Here is a 14,702-nt window from a genome sequence, read left to right on the forward strand (position 1 = left end):
TAGCTATGGGATCATGGACAAGTCAGTTAACTTCTTCAACCCTCGGTTCCGGTCCTCTCTGTAAAATAGGATGACGACACCTACCTCACAGGACTGCCGCGAAGATCAAACAAAACCATGCCCATCAAGCCCACGTCTGACAGGATGTAGGCTATCCACCAACAGTGGCTCCTGTTACTGTTATTATTACTGGACTTCCACTTGGTCACACTCTATTTTTCTAGGAATCTCTTCAGGAGAAGCACCTCTGGACTTGTAAAGGGTCAGGAAGAAGAGTGAGAGGCTTTTGGGAATGAGTCAGAACACACCAAGCTTCTCAGCTTCTTCCAGGATGAGCTCGGCTGCCTGGGTGTAGGGTTGAGGGACACCGTGATCACAGGCGGGAGAAGAAAGGCTCCATGGACTGGTCCCAGGCCACAGTCTGGGATTCTGCAGCGGCTCTCACTCATGGCCCTCAGCTGTCCGTTGCCCACAGGAATCTGCTTTGCTATGGCTTTCAGGGTAGGCTGATGTTGTCTTTTTCCACAAACCATATACAGGGTAATCGATAAGTACCCTTTGGTGTTTTCCTAGAAACAGGAGTCCATATTTGTTTTGGAAACGCTGTGCGTATTTCAGATGACTGATAAGAAGGCGCCTAGTCTGTCCTCGGCCTTGTACTTGGTGTGCTTTTCATTATTTGTTCCTGGATTCCACTGAAGCAAAACACCCCTCTCTAGACATATCTACAAGCGAGGCCTAGGCTTACACACTGAATCAGCACTCCAGGATCATGTGCTAACAGCAGTACAAAGACTTACTTGCAAGGGCAGAGAAGTGCCTGGTGGGTGAACCAGGGTAAAGATATGGACAGAAACAGTCAGCAGGTTAGCTGCAAAGCTGGGCCGACGCAAAGCCCTCCTGGGCCCACGTCAACACTCCGCCTATCAGGCCACGCTGCCTCAAGTCCCAGACCTGGGTCATGCTTGATATGGGCTGGAAAACCAGACATCCAGTGATAATGTTTTAAAAGTTCAGTAATAAGGATGCCCCAAGTACTACTAATTGTGTTCTCCAAGTGAGACGAAAAAGAAGTTTCGGCCATGTGCACCAAGGGAATGGGTAAACAACCCAATTTTATTGATATGATATTAATATATTCGCATATTCCTGCTGTGCACAGTCTCAATTCCTTCTTCAGGACCGAGGCCCACTGCTGGCTATTTAGATCCCAGCTACTGGTTGAAAATACGGAGGCCAGCGTAGGGAGCCGCTCACAGAGTTCACCCCTCGTAGGGAAGCTTGACAACTGCTGGTGTCAGGATGCCGGAAAACACTGTGAGTGAGAGAAACGCAGGGGAAGGAGCGTGGTGCACTTTTCCAGGTAGCTGAGTCCTGTCCTTATTGCCTTGCCCAGCGAAACATCGACTGTCATTTCAAACACTGTCCAGGACAGGCTAAAAGAGTATCTTTTCCCCAAGGCACCCCTGAAGCTCCTGAAAGAGGTTCGGGCACTGTGGCAGAAGCCCAAAGGCCCCAGGAAGATGTGACAGGCCTGCTCCTCCTCGTCTTTCAATGTAACGTTTCATCCTGGCTCCCTGATCTATTGGGGGGTTCGGAGGCTCAAGTTCCACATGCATCCCAACTCTCGCTATTTCTCCATCTCTCTCACGACCGACAAATGATCTCTGGATTTGTAAGGGGTTGTTACTGTAGTCTTGTAACTTATTCTTTCTGTTTCCACTCCTGTCCATTCTCCTCACAGGAACGAGAATGACCCTTTCAAAAACAAGTCAGATTCGGTCATGTGCTCAAAACACATTTGCTTCACATCCCACTTAGATAAAGTACTTGCTTATCTGCCTCCCCAACTGGCTGCAAACTATCTTCCCATTTCCAAGGTCCTCCATCCGTGATCAACCACACACCGAGGGAAGGTTGGATATAGTGTTCAGATCCTGCTGCTTGGAGGAGCTCAGCGCGCATTCAAGGCTCACTGTTCACAAAGATACAGGAGAGCGAGCGAGCTCAACTCTGCCGTAGGAGGAAACGAAGTCTCTCTTGTGGTCTTATAAATATAGGGAATACTTCTAGAAGAGGTGATTTAGACATACTCTCACTAGAAACAGCTGGATTAAAGGAATTCTTCTCGTAATCCCCTACTCCCTATCATTGTTGGAATCCGAAAAACGATTCTTTCTTCTCCAAAACTCAACTAAAATGTTAAATTCTGAGGTCCACGTTGAGAGGCTGGGGAGTGTGTGGGTTAAAACCATTTGCACGTGAACAAATTCAGTCCCAAACTTAAGCCAGCAGAAAGTTTAAAGTGATATTCTTCAGCGCAGGCCACTGTGTGATGGGACTGTTTTCTTCATATATTGACGATGGCACCGAAAATTCAAGTAACCCTTTGAAACCAGTGTGGCTGTACGTGGTGGTAATCCTAAATTTGTTCACTCTGGGATTCAGTAATACAATGTTGGTATCTGAAAAACAGCCGTTAAGTGACTGTTCTTAAGTCACTTTCATGTATGTTCCAGTGAGCCTATGAGCATTTGGAAGGAAAGGACTCGATTCATCTTTGTTGTAAACTGGACTTCAGGACTAGATGCATCATTATCCTCCGTTTAGGGCCCACTACCGTCACTGGCCTTTTATCTATTTTAAATGATATAACAAGCATCTTTGAAACCACTATCCCTAGCACGAAAACCCCATTGCTTGACCATAACTCGAATCTTACCTGTGTGGTCCTCTGCTGCCCTGCTGCCCCCTCCCCCTCCCTGTTCCTCTTTCTTCTTCCTCTTCTATCTGAGATAGCCACCACTATGAATCTTGTACTTATTGTTCCTTTACTTTTTCTTCTGCACATAGTCTTATCACATTTCAAAGTATGTTCTGGTATAGTAGTCCTGTTACATTCTCTGGTTTTCCTTGTTTCGGGCTTCTGAAAAAGGATGGCACTGCCTTTTTATGTTTTGGGACATACTTCTTCCTCCTTGAAGTCATATTGCTAAGACTCAATCATTCTTTTGTGTGCAGCTACAATCCATTCATTGTACCGGCTTATATTTATTCCACTGTATGAATATACCATCATTCACCCAGCTTCCTGTTGATGGCACAAGGATCATTTCCAGGTTTTGCTATTACACACAGTGCTGCTATGTACACTCCTGTACCTGTCTCCTGGTGACCCCGGGCAAGAGTTTCTTTGGGTATATATCTAGGAGGTGTTTGCTGGACACACACACAGGGCATGAATGTTCACCTAACAAGATAACTCAAGTTGTTTTCAGAGAGGCTGAACCAGTTTACACACCCACCAACAATGCACTTCAGAGAGCCTGGTAAACTATATACCTTCCAACACCTGGTACTGTCCAGGACAGCACTCTCCAGTACACAGCCACTGGCCATGCGTAGCTACTGACACTTGAAACGTGGTCAGTGTGACTAAGGAACTGAATTTAAAATTTTTCCTTTAAATTAACTCAAATTTAAATTGTGTATTAGACAGCACTGGCCTAGCCCCTTAAATTTTTGCTGCTTGAATGGGTATAAAATAGCATCTTGTCTTCTCACGCCCACCTTCCCCTTTCAACCTACAGCATAATGGAGTCCATGAAAAAAGCGGCGCAGGTGTGGAGCCTGCCCACAGGCACCAGAGCAGACAGATCAGCTTCCATGCTACTCCTGCCTGTCACTGCTGGACCGTCCTCAGACTATCCTCCGGCTTCCTCTGGTTGCCTTGCTCCTCCTCTCATGGTCACCTTCCCTGTCAAGACCTGCTGCCTCTTGGGCAGGGTCTTGGGACCGCCATCCCGGGGATAACGCATCACTAAACAAGAGGTGGCGAAACTCCACCCACTCACCTCTCACTAGCTGACAGCCTCTCTCACTAACACTCAACGCAAAAGAGAGTTTACAGCCGAGCCTGCCTCGTGCATGTGCAGCAACTGTGGCTCCACAGACCTTTGTTCAGCCGAAGTGCTGTGGTGCACTTAATTGCTGCCAGCTGGGGGCCTGTCGGCCATTTTAAGCCCTCAGCTGCTGCGGTTTAGAAATTTCACAGTGTATAGAAAGAAGCAGGCCTTCCAGTCAACCAGCTAATCCAAAATGTCAGCACCAAACGAACTTGGGCTTTGAACTCCATGAAAACGTCAGGGAGTTGGCTGTACAGCATGGACGACTCCCCCCCCCGGGGAAGGGGCTGCTGATACAGTGGCTGATACACTGCAGATGCCCACCTAGCGGGAGAGATCAATACAGAGCAAGTTTGCATCTGGCTGCTGCTATCTGACATATGCTGGAGCCAAAGCCAAAGATCAGAGTAATGGAAACAATCCCTGCCATTTTCTTGAAGCAACAGTAAATCCAATCAAGGTGACACAGGGAGATCTAACCAATTCCGTTCTCTTGGTTGATCCTGCCTTTCAGCCTGAGGGTCAACAGTTGGCCAGCTATTATTTGTTCTTTGCTTCTCTAATGAGTAACTATGTCATAGTTCTATTAGTTGAAGACAGATGTTGTACACACATACACATACCCCTGTACAGCTTGAGTTAAGATATTAGTCGGTTGAGGAATCTGTCATGGCCAATGTCTATCAACCAAGCAAAGTTCAAAAATAATCAGTAGATGAGGAGAAAGTGTGTGTGTCAAACATGTGACTTCCTAGCTTAATAGAACGTTTATTCAACTGATGACTGCCATCTTCCTTAGGGGCTGCGTGTACTCACCCCAACAAAGTGATGGATTGTTCTTGCATTTACTTTACGTGTGTGTCCGAGACTTTTGTTTTAATTAAATATTTAACCTGTATATACTGTGCTGGACTGGGCACAAATGATTAAGCCGAGAAGGTCAACCCAGACTATCTCTTTAAATACTACCTGTTGAGGAATGACAGCTACAAGACACAGCAAGCCCCCTACATACGAACCTTCAAGTTGCGAACTTTCAAAGATGCGAACGTGCGCGTTCCATCGACATCAGGCGTGAGTGACACTGCAGCTCGCCGGCCCCCCTCCCGTCTCCTGCTGCTGACGATCCTTCAGCTCTACCCTCTCCCACCTCCTCTCCCTCCTCCCGTCAGTGACTCTTCCTGCCTGTTCACTGGATGCCAGCTGTTGTACTGGACTACTGTACCTGTCAAGGTACTGTACTGTAAGACTAAAAATGTTTTATTTTTTGTGTTTCTTTTTTATGTATGATTGTGTGAAAAGTATTACAAAACTCTTACAGTACAGTACTCTAGAGCCGATTGTGTTAGTTGGGTACCCAGGCTAACTCCGTTGGACTTCAGAACAAGTTGGGCTTAGCGAACGCGCTCTCGAAGCGGAATTCGTTTGTATGGAGGGGACTTACTGTACCGGAATTCTTGACGGAATGGTTCAGTCAAACATTTGTCAGTTCTCTAAAAGGAACTCAACAGTCTCTCGAAGCAGCGCTCTCTGCCCTGGAGTGTATGAACTGGTTAAAGCTTCTTCCTCTGATACCCACTGCATTGCAGTGTCTGGACGATCACCAGGCCTGCCGTGCCATGGGTGACATCTGACCTCCGACCTGGAGCCCTCTCCTCACGACTGCATCCACTTGCAAAGACTAAGTGGAAAAGCACTTCTCCACTAACACACACATTTTACTCCTTTCAGTGCAAACTGCAATCAGAGAAGACTACTAGAGGTTGGAAACCCCTGAAGTCAGGCTCAGTTCACAGGAGAAACTCTTCCCCACAGTGGCGTGACAAACAGAATGCCACTTTCTAGAACCTGCTCAGAGGCAGTGTTCCACCCACAGGTTTAGTGATAACCTCTGAGCTCTGGCTGCGTTAAATCTTGAACCAAGAAAACTGGACCAAATATCCAACGACAATTTGGACTTTGAACACATGGGAAAAAAAAAAAAGGTTGGGCAGAAAGCAACCCTCTGTCAGGAGGTAAAGGAGTTACTACCTGAGCGCTGGGACTGGCCTCGGCCTGCCTCGGCCCCCACACCCACCCCACTTAATGAGCTCTTCCTGAGCACAGGCCGCACTAGGCCTTTAGGAAGACAGAGCTGAATGGAGTTTCCGGGGAGCTTCCTGGAGTCTAATGGAGGAGAAACAGAAATGCAATTGTAATGCAGCAGGGGAGCCCTAGGATAGAGGGAGCGTAATACGATGGCTGGGTTTGAATCCCACTTCCACCGTTTACAAATTGTGACCTACGGCCAGTTGTGTAACCTCTTAGAGCCTTGGTTTCCTCATCTATAAAATGGGGGTTCTAATGGGGCTGTTGTGAGGAGTCAGTGAGTGTGTGTACAGTGCCTATAACAGTGCCTGGTACGTAATAAGCGCTCGATAAAATGCTGCTGATCACGATGAAGACAACGACGATGACGCTGTCTGCGGAGGATGTGCCATGGGTGCCCGAGAGGGGCCCCACCTTAGCTCAGCCTCAGTGGCTGAAACCCAAGATGGGCTAGGATCCGACAGCCAATCTTTCCCTCTTAGTTTTCTTATTCGGGAAACTGCTTCAAACTGAAATATTCCCCTTTCCCTTTTGCTTCCTTGTTAACATTCTACTCACCTCTCCCTAGAGTTCTGAAGTCGTGCGTGTAACAACACATAATATCCCATGTTGTACTGTTGCAACTGAAAACGTGGGAAAGATGTTGATCCATGAAATGGTTAGAAACTATATTATTACTGCTGTTAAGTTTTTAGTGATTTGACATCCTGCAGTGGGGAGGACATTTCCTGGGCTGGGCTTTCTCCACAGTGGGATTCACACCTGACTTGTTTATAGGGGTCAAGGCTTCCTAACACATGTTTGGGGGACCCCATGACATTGCAACTGTGAGAGCTCGTAGGACTAATGCCAACAGATATGCCTATTGGGATTTAAACTCTAAGAACAAGATTAATTCAGAGCTTTTTTTCCTAGTCAACTAACTGCCTCAGGGGTGAGACTACCTGCTCATGAAGCTGGGGGGAGGAGTAAGGCAGACTCGCTTCATAACGAATTCCAATCAAGGGGATAATATCATACTGAGATTATAGTCTGAGAGCCTTGGATTTCCTAAAAGAACTAACTTTTGCATGCATTCTGGGTTTGCTTTGCTTTTTCAAAAAGTAGTTGACAACTTATAAGGTGGTTTGCAACTTTCAACATCACTACAAAACCGAGGCATTTAAAAACGCAAGCTTCATTTATGTTCTAAGCACAACATTCTGATTCAGAGTACGGTGCTTTATAGGAATCTCTCAAACCATGGTCAGTTTCCCTACTAACCTGTCACCTCTAATGCCAATCCTAAGATGTTTCACATGGGCCAAAATACACAGTTCCTGGTAAACTTATTTTGTAGCTATTAAGTGCAAATGCTAATGCTAACAAGTTGATTAAATTAAACAAACCATATTATTTTCAAATTGATTGCTAGCAAATAATTACACAATCCCTTTCTTTATATGATCTACCTTCTCCCAAAAGTTGATCCCTTTTAAGAAAGGGCTGAAATTGAGGAGCATGGTGGTGTAGGGGAGAACACAAATCTTTGGGAAAAGACAAACAAACTTGAATTCCTGCCCAGTCACTTATTAGCTGAGTGATGCTGAAGAAGTTACTGGATTGCTCTCAGCCTCAGTTTCCTTACCAATAAATGGGAATATAATACCTACTTGGTTAATAATGTTGAGATAATATATGAAAAGTGCACAGCACAGTGCCTGGCACATAGTAGGTACTCATAAAAGTTTCCTCCCTCTCCCCGACCCTTATTCTGAATTACTGGATGTCAAGTCAATTTAAAATACCGAAACACATAACTTTTAAAACACATAACTTTTAAAACTCAGATTTAAAATTTTTAGCCTGACAACACACTATGGGAAACATGGTTTACTGGATACGTAAGGATAATTCACAAGGGGTACATCAAATGTTTGGTTATATAGGTGTTTTCTACAGGAACTACTGCCTAAGTGTTTCCTCACCTGACTTACTCCATTCACGTCTCATTTGCTTAAAGGACTTTTTAAAAGAGCTAAGAGGTAATCAATCTAGCAGCTCAACAAATTATACCAAATGTCAAATTCTTAGAATTGGAATGAACAGAGTTTTAGAATATTGCCATTAATAAAAGCCATCCTAACAGAGGTTTTTGGGGATAGAACACTGTCTCTAAATGAAGTCTGCAAGATCACCTGAATACATCCAACCCCTGAAAATGGAATGGCCCTGAGTCGGGGTGGGGTGCGGGGGGATGGCGGTGTGGGCTGTGTCCTTAGCTTCCTTCCCCCCAGCCCTGGGACTCCACACTCTGTTGCGTGAAGGGCCTCCCTCCCTCGTGACCAAAGCCAAGCAGGTCTGGATGCTGCAGCCCTCTGAGGACCTACTTTGTGATCTGTGTGCTTTTTCAAGACCACCTATTCATTCAGGCCGGAAGTTTTATACAACCGTTTACTATCCAACAGAGAGTATTGGTGGAGGTGAGGTGGAAAAGGAGAAAGAGGGCACAGGAGAAGATGCTTCAAAAACGGATGAGGAGGGCTTCCCTGGTGGCGCAGTGGTTGAGAGTCCGCCTGCCGATGCAGGGGACGCGGGTTCGTGCCCTGGTCCGGGAGGATCCCACATGCTGCGGAGCGGCTGGGCCCGTGAGCCGTGGCTGCTGAGCCTGCGCGTCCGGAGCCTGTGGTCCGCAACGGGAGAGGCCGCAACAGTAAGTGAGAGGCCCGCGTACCGCAAAAAATGCGGATGAGGAGGGACTTCCCTGGTGGTCCAGTGGGTAAGACTCCACGCTCCCATTACAGGGGGCCCGGGTTCGACCCCTGATCCGGGAACAAGATCCCGCATGCATGCAGCAACTAAGAGTTTGCATGCCGCCAACGAAGAAGCCCGCATGCCGCAAGGAAGACCCGGTGCAGTCAAACGAACAAACAAACAAAAAACGGATGAGGACACTGAAGATTAGCGACTGCCCTGAGAATGAAAGTTTACATACAGTTGCCTCACTCACAGGGATAAACAGGGTCTGTTTCAGGCCCTGAGGTTAGACTTGAGGCGGTTGAGGGAGAAACTGGGACCCTGGAAGGGGAGCAGAGCCAGCCGGTGACACAGCACACACCCTTTCTCCAGGCACCAGCCTTTGCCAGGGAGGGGCCTCGTGTTCCGAATAAGCCGTGGCCTGGAGAGTGTGACGGGAGTTGAATGGAAGCCGTGTGGAGCCAGAGCTTTCTGTCTCTTCCATGCATCACTGTACCCCCGCTCAATACACAGACGCTAAATGACCAGACCGAAGGCCACAAGCCTGTGCAGGACCGGCGGCAGGGGAGCCAGAGCTGCTGCTTCTGAAGCTGAGGCCGGAGAAGGGGCCGTCCGTCCGTCGGGGAACTCCTCCTCGAGACCCAATCGGGGAAGGGCTGGGAGTTGGGAACAACCCAGAAACCCCTGGGGCATAGGAATGCTGATCATTCCCTCGTGGACGGACACTAGAAAGTTACTGACCTGGGTCATGTTCTCCCGAGGGGGCAACTGGACAGCTGCCTGTTGGCCTCGGGGGACCATGCAACACCTGCACTTTTCCAGGAAGGAAAAGAGCAGCAGGGCGTGGAACTCTGGAAACGGCTCAGAGGCCTGGCTCCCTACAGATGGTCCAGTCCAGTGTTGACACTCAGCACTTAGGCAGCTCAGAACCTTCTGACCAAGGCGATCAATTCTCTGCACTGGCTCAAATTCCAAGGAGAACTTCCCCAGAGGATTTTTACTGTATGGCTCTCATTATTTCAGTCCCAAGTTTTAGGTTCTTTTGGCTTAGAAACATATAGGAATCAACAAGTCACCTGCTCCTCCTCATCTTCCTTCTGACCAGCTGGTGCTTTTTTTATTGTTTGTCCTCGAATTTAACCTGTGGCTGCGCTTTCTCAGAAGCCAAGGCCACCTCTAGGCAAATCTGCCCTCTGCAAACAACAGATGACACCTTCCCTTTCAACTTGGGTCCAACTGGCTCTGGCCCAGCGTTCCAATGCCCTCAAGACGATCTTGGATTTCTCAGGCAAAAGAAGAGACTTCCCTTTGTTGCGGCTCTTGCCACAGTGCCTGAGTATAAAGCCAGGGCAGGAATAAGGCAAGGGGAACATCCATGTGTCCGAATGGGGATGAGGTTCAACGGTATCCTTTCTCTTTGGACAGGAAGGAAACAGAACACAAGCTGGTAGCTAAGTGATACCCTTCGGTGCCTCGACAAGGGGTACGTTTCTGCCCGGTGCCATGACGTTCAACCCGGTGACAAAAGATTATTCTTTATTTGGTGATAAGAAGGTCAAGCTGCCTTATAATTAAGTGCCGCCGGTGTGAACATGAATGGGACTGATTGCCACAGTCCATCAACCCTTGGCAAACTGGTTTGTTTGGTCTGGACAGCAAAGGACATTCCACACTACTGGAATTTTTTTCTCCCAGATCCCCTGCGGCCCCATCACCACCCCCCACCAAACCTTTTTTTAAAAATTACAATCTGTTCTACTGTCTCAAGTTACATTCTGTAAATAATAAGCAACACTGATGAAATGCAAAAAGCTGAAAATTTGTAAAGCAGAAAGATCTGCAGCATGTTCCACATCTGTGTCACATTAAACACGCGCTCAACAGATTTGCTGATTCCTGTCTAATCAGCACACGAGGCTGACGTGGGCCAGAAGGGCCCTCGTGCCACATGCCACAGCAGGGCTGCGGGCCACCGGGGGGAGGCAAGGAGGGACAGAAGCTGGCCTCCTGAGGTGGAGAGGCCAAGCGCACAATGCAGGCAACACTTGGCTGCCAGCCTGCTTCAGTTTGGGTACATGTGCGTCGCAGACTGGTGGCTCACAGCTGTGGTTAGGTCATGGGAGAACAACTGCTCAGAACCCTTCTTCCCAGTCGTCAATGTTGGTGAAGCTGGGCCCACGGCGGTTAAACTAAATAACATGTTTTAATGATAAAATGTCTCATTTGAAGGAGTTGGCTTCCTATACATTAAAAGGACTACAAAATAAAAATAGAACAGAAGGAAACCAATTAAAGTCCATTTGGGAAAATGCTTAGAGGCTACCAGAGATGTTAGCTGCTCTGCCAGGCAAAATTGGATCCCGTCTTTTATTTCTTCCAAGCATTTTCCACGCACGCGCGCACGTCCATACGCGCACATCTGTATGCATGCGTGCAGGCACTCACGCTGCCATTAAGAAAAACGGGCAGAGCATAAGAAGAAATTGGCACGTCTTAAACTTGTGGCATCACTCTGAGTCCCCGAATGATTACAAGGCTCCGTGTTGGGAAAAAAACCACATTCAGACTCAACAAAGAGTCTCTAAGCAGAAGAGCACATGAACCTCTGAGGGATACTCTTTGGAAAAACTGCAGACGGCCACCTCCACTCGCTCTCTGACATCTGCATTTTCCCAGCAACCTTAGGTGGCAAGACACCAGGACTAAGAGTGCTGGGTCACCAGGGTCCAAAGTTTGTCTCCGTAGCTGCATTTATTGAGTGCTGACTCTAAGCTTCACAACATTCTTGTAAGGATGTGTTTTATCAGCATTCCATTTCACAGAGGAGAAGACCATGCCTTAGAGAGATTATGAAGTTTGTCCAAGGCCACTCAGCTGTTAAGTGGCAAAATCAAACTTGATCTTGGGTCTTTATGGACACAGTAAACTTCTTATCAGCATGACTGTTGATAAAACTCTCTTTAATACATAGTCTGAGTTCATCACTGTGTTAAGCATTCTGAAGATCCTGGAGGGATACCAAAGAAGGCAATAACACGATCTCAAGAAGCTTGCAATCCAGTTGGGAAGATAAGGTGTTCCTACCTAGACCACGTCTCAGTGATGGGAGGACTAAGGAGGCCTGGCCCTACACACTAAGAGGGCAGGATGGGCTTCCTGGGAAGGCCTGGCTTCAAGTAGGGCCCTGCCTAAAGGCAGAGCAAGATTTTTATTAATACAACAATGTACAGCATCAGTACTAACCTGCCAAATTTTACCACAGGAACGGGTACTAAATGAATACTAAGAAACGGGAGGAGACAAATAAAAGTCAGTTAACAGACCACACCACATCCAATCTAAAAACATCTGATTGAAACCTCATTCTTAACGCTACAGCAATGAAATGAAGAACAGTAAGCAGTGTCAGCTCTCCTTTTATAGTTATGATGCAGACTTTAACTTCATTAATGGAATTCACCAAGTGACTAATCTAAATTACACAAATGCTTGGAAGAAAGATATGTACCAATGTGGACGAGAAACTGATACAATGACAGCTACTGGAAGGGTAGGACCAAGACAGGATGCAAATAAACAAAAAACAAGCACACTAAAAAGGAAGACGAATTCTGACCTCGAGGGTTTAAAAAGGATTGGGGTGAAGAATATGCGAAGATAATTCACAAAGGAAGAACTCCAAGTGGCCAAATGAAATATGAAAAGATGATGCAACACTCGTAGTTATGGAAGAAAGGCAAGTAGTAGCACTGAAACATTCCCTCTTAGGTCGGCAGAGACTTAAAAGAGTAATACTACCTTGCTCTTCGTATAGTATCTACTTCATAAAATTCTTTTTTTAAAAAAATTATTTATTTATTTATGGCTGTGTTGGGTCTTCGTTTCTGTGCAAGGGCTTTCTCCAGTTGCGGCGAGCGGGGGCCACTCTTCATCGCGGCGCGCGGGCCTCTCACTATCGCGGCCCCTCTTGTTGTGGAGCACGCACGGTCTTCGTGGCACGCGTGCTCAGTAGTTGTGGCTCGCGGGCTCCAGACGCGCAAGCTCAGTAATTGTGGCTCACTGGCCCAGTTGCTCCGCGGCATGTGGGATCTTCCCAGGGCTCGAACCCGTGTCCCCTGCATTGGCAGGCAGATTCTCAACCACCGCGCCACCAGGGAAGCCCCTGAATCATCTTTTTAAAAAGTAGTTCTAGGGCTTCCCTGGTGGCGCGGTGGTTGAGAGTCCGCCTGCCGATGCAGGGGACGCAGGTTCGCGGCCCAGTCCGGGAGGATCCCACATGCCGCGGAGCGGCTGGGCCCGTGAGACATGGCCGCTGAGCCTGTGCGTCCGGAGCCTGTGCTCCGCAAAGGGAGAGGCCACAACAGTGAGAGGCCCGCGTACCGCACACACACACAAAAAAGATGATTCAGGGAAGAGTCAGGCATAAACACCAAAATGTCTAAAGCGCACTTAAGAAGCAAAGCATGAGTACAAATTTCTATGGTAGCATGCTGTAGGACAAGCACGGGCTGGGCGCAGACTGGGAAAGAAGGAGTGAGAATGGCCAGGCTTTGTCTAAAATGGCTTTCTTCTGGGTAAGAGGTGCTCTGAGTGAAGATTTCCCCAGGGGAAAGGCCATGACTCGCTCATTACTATTACTTCTCCCAGGACCGGGAGGCGTGTCTCCACGCTATACGCTATACTGGATGGTGGCCGGGAGTTGGCGAGGGGCGCCGGGGGGGAATGGATATTGCTTTGTTAACCTGAGGGTCCTCTGCAGGCAGCCTCCTTCCCAGCCCATCTAACTTACTTTTCCAGCACTGTCTTGCCTTCCGAACCTGAAGAGCAGGAGAGAGGTCTTCCCTTGCTTGTGGGAACTGGCCAACTCGGAGCAGTGAGTGGGAGGGGAGGAGGGGGAGGCAGGGCCAAAATGGACCCAGGTGCTCACAGCACTTACCCTAAGGAGCCCCGGGAGGCAAGACACCAATTGCAAAAGGGGTACTCCAAGAATGGGTAAAAGCAAAAGCACTCTGCCTCCCAGCTTGCCCGAAATCCCCTTCCTGCTAACGCAGGGAGAGAGAACATCTGGACCTGGTTGTGAGGCTCTCCAGCTGCAGAGCCCCTAGAGTGAAGTTCGTGTTTCACTGGAAATTGCATTTCAGGGGCTTACAGACTGTCCTTTCTGATTCTCATCAGGGTGAAGTACAACCTAGAAGACAAGCTGGTTCAGAGACCAAATCAGCTTTGCTTTGAAATGTTCTCCTCTCCCTATAGCCCCCTTTAAAAGCAGACTTAATGGTCCAGGTGGTGAGAGATCAAAAAATGAAAGAAAGAAGAGGACGTGGGGGTCATCTCAGGTGCATTTCTGTGCCTTCGTAAAAATCAGACTCATGCCCTGGGTCAGAGCCGGCACCAAACCTTCAGAGCACTTGTTCTCCTAGGAAACAAGAGCCAATGAGACTGAGTCCACGTGAGTCACTGGACTGGGGCTTTCCTCTACAGGACTAGAAAAAAATGTGGATTCAAAATGTGTGAGAACTTGCTGAGAGCCGAGGAGGCAGAGGGGAAAGATGCTCGACCCTCTCGGACAGAGGGGGCGGCAGAATTAGGCCCCCCACCCCCAATCCCCCAATCTGGGGCCAGCCACTGCTCGTGCTTCACCACCTGCATTTTGCAGGTGGCCTCCCCAGGCGCTGGGACACAAGCCTGCAGGCGCCACAGACCAGGCAGCAGTGGGCGCTGGCCCTCCTGCCTGGGCCTCGCTGGGCCTCTGGGAAGAGCAGGTGCATCCGGGAGCCTGTCCAGTGCAGCAGAGGCCACGGCACTGCTTCCTGCCATGCTAACACAAAAACAAACACGACCCCCCTCCTCCAGCCGCTCCTGTCCGCCGAGAGATTGTTTCTCCCTCTGAACCTGGGGGCAGAGGCAGTTAGCGAGGGCGGGCACGTGGCTTTCCAAAGAACAAGCTCCTCGGGGTGAGAGGCACAGGGAGGC

The 14,702-nt window shown here is 48.3% G+C and overlaps 1 protein-coding gene across 8 annotated transcripts in view; it reads right to left on the reverse strand.

The window, feature by feature from the left end:
- VPS13D (vacuolar protein sorting 13 homolog D) overlaps nt 1-14,702 on the reverse strand; it is a 246,311-nt gene that overhangs the window by 15,479 nt on the left and 216,130 nt on the right. The gene's annotated exons all lie outside the window — the stretch shown is intronic.

Source organism: Kogia breviceps, chromosome 1 (assembly GCF_026419965.1).
Source record: "Kogia breviceps isolate mKogBre1 chromosome 1, mKogBre1 haplotype 1, whole genome shotgun sequence".
NCBI classification, from domain to species: domain Eukaryota; kingdom Metazoa; phylum Chordata; class Mammalia; order Artiodactyla; family Physeteridae; genus Kogia; species Kogia breviceps.